This window comes from Schistocerca americana, chromosome 4 (assembly GCF_021461395.2).
Source record: "Schistocerca americana isolate TAMUIC-IGC-003095 chromosome 4, iqSchAmer2.1, whole genome shotgun sequence".
Taxonomy (NCBI): Eukaryota; Metazoa; Arthropoda; class Insecta; order Orthoptera; family Acrididae; genus Schistocerca; species Schistocerca americana.
In genome coordinates this window covers 390,136,894-390,143,481 of record NC_060122.1, presented here as the reverse complement: position 1 = coordinate 390,143,481, position 6,588 = coordinate 390,136,894, and positions in this window count along the sequence as shown.

Sequence of the window (6,588 nt, the reverse complement as noted above, 5' to 3'; positions counted from 1 at the left end):
CACATGGATTAAGAAGAAACGCGAACTGACTGTAATCGACCCTGCAAGTGGAGTAGAAAAGAGTTTGGCACCTGCTGTAATTTAATTTGATAGAAATTAATTTGATGAAGGAAAGTTTCATTGATCTACCGATCTACAGAATGAAAGTTCTGTCCAAAATAACAATTTGATTTATTATGACTAAACTCAAAATAATAAACAAAACACATGAAACATTTACAATACGTCAAATTGGATACTCAAATAAATGCTGTGAAGGTGAAATTATCCATAAACTGGCTTGTGACATTTATGACCAAGTGGTATGTGGAGCCAATTCCTTGCAACTCAAATCTTAAGAGAAACACCCAGTCATCCCAACATTAATTGCCAGCCGATGTGGCCAAGCGGTTCTAGGCGCATCAGTCTGGATCCGCGCGACTGCCTCGGGCATGGATGTGTGTGATGTTCTTAGGTTAGTTAGCTTTAAGTAGTTCTAAGTTCTAGGGGACTGATGACCTCAGATGTTACGTTCCGAATGGTTCTAGGCGCTTCAGTCTGGAACCGCGCTACCGCTACGGTCGCAGGTTCGAATCCTGCCTCGGGCATGGATGTGTGTGATGTCCTTAGGTTAGTTAGGTTTAAGTAGTTCTAAGTTCTAGGGGACTGATGACCTCACATGTTAAGTCCCATAGTGCTCAGAGCCATTTGAACCAACATTAATTGCTGCTACAGTAGTCAGAACTCAGACAATGAACACCCAAGACAGAACCACGTTAGAAAAGACGAACAGGCGCGTTCTGCTGAGGTCTGATTATCACATACCAAAATTCAATCTGCCGGTGCTGCCGACATACATTACCAAGCTGTCTTCTTAACGGCAAGGACACGATGTGGCGTACCGGAGGCGAAGGCTGGTTGCTTCGACGTCCCGTCGTGGTGATGATAATGTCGCGAGTATAGCCCGAAACAAATTCTCCTGGTCTGGTTATTCCAGACTAAAGACTTTCTAGCAACACAAATGCGCCTCTGAGGGAGACGTAGAAGGCTCGCCACACACAGTCACTGACGGTACAGTGATTGATTTTAACAAGCGAAGTCACACAGTAACTCCGATACAGTCAACTTCAGCCAAAACTGCTCAAGACGGACAACATGGGTCGCTTGTACGCAGATCGCTCAATTGCCAACTGTACTCGGAAAGTTACGTTGAAAATGAAACTTCAGCAACTTCGTCAAACAGTTACAATCAAATGAAAGTATATTAGACAGCCAAAGGAAGGCAGGATGTCCATAGCAGCCAGAGCTCAGTCTTGTGACCTACTCCGACCGAAAGGCGAGGGCCGACTCCCTCAAGAGCACCCGTACAAACCGAACACAGAACATTCCCGCCCCCACTACAGTGGCCGTGGTTAAACGTTCCAATCAGCAACTCAAAAACCGGCGGAAAATTCCACTCTATTGCCGAAGCACTACCATTCCACCAATGGAGATAGTTGGCGCCAATTTCTGCGCCGATTTTGCTACGTCCCGGAGCTATCCCCTGGGCAAGCCAATCACAGTTATGATTTTGCAAAAAACGCGGGAATTTTCCCGCCAAGACTGCCTGGGAACACAAGTCATTCCCACGCCTCGCTGGTAGCCCGTCAGAAAGTGTTTTCACTAAGTTTCTGCGAAGTAACGGAATCCCTAGCCCAGCCGCTCCGTCAGGCACCTGTGGGCGTGTCGCCCCCGCTCTGATGACAATGTCGTCGTCTGGACAGTATCCACCCGACTCCCTCACACCCGTCGGCATAACTCTTTCAAGATCAGTAGAACCCGCCTGTCACCGGACCACCTGGGTGACGAGAGACGCTGCGTGGGAAGTCCGCGTGTGAAGCAATAGCAGCTTTTCACTACATGCAATTAGAGAGGAAAATATTCATATCTTCTGAGTCCTCAATACTAGCCTTGCAATGACAATACTCGGCCATACTTCCCCAAATCGAATTACACAGAGTAAGATATAAATATGAGAGGGGGCAAGTCACTGTGTCCATCTTAAAGGCATGCCACCTCTCAACATCAGAAATCTGATAAAGGCAAAGAAGCGCCGAGTTTAGCGCCAAACATGCACGAGCCTCAACACCACACTATCCATAAACTATTCCAAACACTGGAAAGCCTTTCACAGTCTTAATGGCTATAACCGTGCTCGCTCCTACCCTCTCTATTACCCAACAATCTAAACCAAGTCAAATACTTTGCATCCTATTTACCTGACATCTTCACTATCCCTGATGACCTCAACATCGGTTACTCATTATTCCCAATAATCCATGAGTGCACGAAAGCCTCACTCCTATCTTTTGCTCCTAGCCTCCAGTACCTAGACAACATAAGACTCACAGAGCATAAAACTCCAGTTACGACATAAGACACTAAACAGGTAACGCAACACTGCTCACGACTACATTACCTACGGACACCTCATAGATTGACCCCTCGACATAAGTTTCTATCCTGAACCATGAAAAATCATTCGAATCTTACTTTTCCTTAACCCTAAAAGCTCTGCCAGAGATACCTTCTCTACCATCTCATCAGCCTTACCTCAGCAGTGTTTAGCAACGTCTTTGAGTCTATCCTCTCCCGGTGCATTCATTAACACCTAAACTATCATCTAACCTTTCCTGTTAACTAATGCGGTTTCCGACCCAACTCCTCTTCCGATGACTAACTCCTGTAACTTACCCATCTCAAATGGTTCAAATGGCTCTGAGCACTATGGGATTTAACTTCTGAGGTCATCAGTCCCCTAGAACTTAGAACTACTTAAACCTAACTAACCTAAGGACATCACACACATCCATGCCCGAGGCAGGTTTCGAACCTGCGACCATAGCAGTCGCGCGGTTCCAGACTGTAGCGCCTAGAACCACTCCGCCACCCAGGCCAGCTTACCAGTTTCCTATCCAACCATAGTAACAACCGCAAATCCACCATTTTTATTCATTAATCTAGTAAACCTTGTGGCCATGTATGGCACTTCAGTCTCAGCTCAAGATCTGTACACCACAGTTCATTATGTCTTCCTTATTGCATTCTTTCTATCCAGCAGCCCTTTCTATGTCGCGACCAAATCCAGCTCTGTACCTTCCAACCCACTCCAGGTATGCTCCAAAGGTTTGTCTCATCTTCTCTCCTATATATCCTATACACAGCCGATATGCCTAAGCCACTTCCTCTTGACCATCTGGCTGCGCGAGGTAGCCGCGCGGTCTCAGGGGTCTTGTCACGGTCCGCGCGGCTCCCCCCGTCGGAGGTTCGAGTCCTCCCTCGGGGATGGGTGTGTGTGTCGTACTTAGTGTAAGTTAGTTTGTTAGATTAAGTAGTGTGTAAGGTTAGGGACCGATGACCTCAGCAGTTTGGTGCCATAAGACTTGTAAGTAGGCTGTTTAGATTTTTCTATTGGTAACGCCATGTAGCCCTCTGTATGAAAATCACTGGCTGTGCTGTGTGCAGGCTGTGGCTGGTTTGCATTGTTGTTTGCTATTGTAGTGTTGGGCAGCTGGATGTTAACAGCGCGTAGCGTTGCGCAGTTGGAGGTGAGCCGCCAGCAGTGGTGGATGTGGGGAGACAGATGGCGGAGTTTTGAGAGCGGATGATCTGGACATGTGTCCATCAGAGATATTATGACTTTTGAGCACTATGAAGGTAAATACATTATTGGTTCCTTATCAAAATCTTTCATTTGCTAACTATGCCTATCGGTAGTTAGAATCTTTTATTTAGCTGGCAGTATTGGCGCTCGCTGTATTGCAGTAGTTTCAGTAACGAAGATTTTTGTGAGGTAAGTAATTCATGAAAGGTATAGGTTATTGTTAGTCAAGGCCATTCTTTTGTAGGGATTACTGAAAGTCCGACTGCGTTGCGCTAAAAATATTGTGTGTCCCTTTAGTGAATGTCTGAGTACATTCAGTTTTGCTCAGCTTTTTGAAAATCAAATAACATAAGATGTTTATCAGCACAGTAATTCATTAATTTTTCTAAGGGGACGTTACATATGTCGACCCTTAGACGAGGATACCTCACTGGAATCTTCTGATTTTTTCTTGTAGTTTGTGTAATTAGTGTAGCTATTGTTTATTGCTAGCGCGTAATTATAGAGAGAATTTCCTTTGTAGTTGTAGTTTTTCATTGTTGTACAGTTAAACAGTTGTGGCATGCATGTAGATTTGCACCAAGTATTTCGAATCTGCACTAGCAATTAACGAGATATTATTTTCAATGCTATGTTAATGTGTTTTCTTATTTTGCTCTTCAAATTGTGCTTTTCTGTGATAGCGTGTGAAATATTGCGACAATAATGGCGGGTGAAAAACGTAATACTAGGTTACAAAGTAAACTGAGAAATGACAGTGAAGACGAAAGCAGTGTGTTAGCGCCACCGAGTAATGAATTACCTAATGTTCAAAGTAGTAATTTGGTAATTGTTCATGGGGAAATGGAGCGGGCGGCAAATAATGGTGTAGACAGTGAAACAATTAGTGAACAGGGAAGCATTATCGATCGATCGGTCGCCAACAGTTCGCCTCAGGAATCCGAAATGACAGGACACAATCTTGCAAATACTGTAGATTCAGGTTTTGCGTCCTCACCGTTTTCTCAAATAAGTCAAGACACATTTTATCCTCGTCAAAATGTGAATGTTGCTGGTGCAAATGCACTGCCGAAAAGCATAGAGGAACAGATTCCAGACACTAATACATTATTATAGCAATTAATGCAACAAATGAAATAAAATCTGTGACAAACACAGCAACAGTTAGACACAATGGAACAACACCAGAGACAAACATAGCAAAAGTTAGACGCAATGGAACAAAATCAAAAACAGTCACAGCAACAGCTTCGAAAGTTAGATACCACGCTTGAAAAAACACGTGAAGGTTTAACTGCTGAGTTATTTAAAATCGAATCGAAATGTCAAAAAGTCTGTAATGACGTAAAAACACAAATTTGTGAGCATTTCCAACCTACTTATTCGCGTCATGAAAATGCATTACAGAATCACGAAGCAGCCATAAAAGAACTGCAAACTACTGTTCATGAATATCACGACACCTTGCAAGCTAAAATTGCCCCAGTTGCATCTACAGATTCGGTTACGCAACATGCAAAAACTCAGGAAAACTTAAAGGACACAGTAGATACGATTTCAACACAAATGGACACACTGAAACTTGTTCAGAAAAACACACTGAGGAAATAAGTTCTCTGTCGGAGAAAGTAGCCGAACTTTCGGATCAGTTCACCAACTTATCCACAAAGATAAATGATGATATGAATGACACAAGACCCCTACCCTTCACTGACACAGAAGAGTATGAACAAATTATAAAATTCAAACAAAATCAAAATCAAATCAATACACAGTACAAAAGAGAAATTCGGGAAGTACAAGATCAGTTGACACAGGTAATACAAGAATTACGTATTTCAAAGGAGACTCGCGCTCCAATACGGGAAGAGGGACTTAGAAATACTGAAAAGTCACAAAATAATAACACAGGGTATTTCGGAAATTATGAAAGAAATTGGCAAGGCGCACTGAATTTTGAGATTGAACCGCCGAAACGAAGTAACAATGTCCGAAATGCGACTCGCCGACATGATGATTTTGACTATAAGTTGTTCATTACTACACATAAATTCAAAACATCTAAGAACTCTGGCAACGACATTCATCCACAAGCATGGCTTCATCAATTCTCTCATTGTTTTCCTCCCAACTGGTCATTGGAGCACGGGTTAGAATTTATGTGTGGCTACTTAGAGAACGAACCAGCTGTAAGAATGCAATCGGTCATTCACGATCGTCACAGTGAAGGAGAATTTTATCATCCCTTGCTCTCAGCATATAGGTCTCAAGCTACACAAGACCGAGTAAACCATAGCATCATAATGATGAAACATTTCGAACAATTGGAATTTTCTAGTCTTGTCAAATATTTCGAAGACATGTTACTTAAGAATCAGTATCTTTCAAACCCATACAGCCCCTCAGAACTCATCCCCATTTGCTTAATCAAATTGCCTGAACATTTACGACATATTATTTTGGCAGGACGTTGCAGACGACATTGAAGCTTTTCAGGGACTCTTACAAGAATTGGAAATTGGCACTGACAATCGCAGAACGCGAAAACAGGAGCACAACAATTACAGGTCACATCCGTCACACTTCCGCAATGAAAGAAATAATAACTGGACACGACAAGGCTATTCTTACAACGTAAATCGTGACAACCATTGGCAGAGTAGTAATAATTACAGGGAAAGATCACCTCTCCGCGGTAATGACTATCACAATCAGAGAAACAGACAATATAGGAACCAAAATAATTATTATCAAGGGAGACAGGATAACTTCAGACGCAACAGTTCAGCACGCAGTTACGGTTCAGGGAGAAATTCTCCACCATGTGACCGACAAGAAAGAAATTATGGAATCTACCAACATGACGACAGACGATATAATCGTAACGACAGACCTGAATTACATTAGAACTGGCGCTATTCAAACAGGGCAGGACCCTCTCGACAAGGTGAATTTGTAGAAGTTAG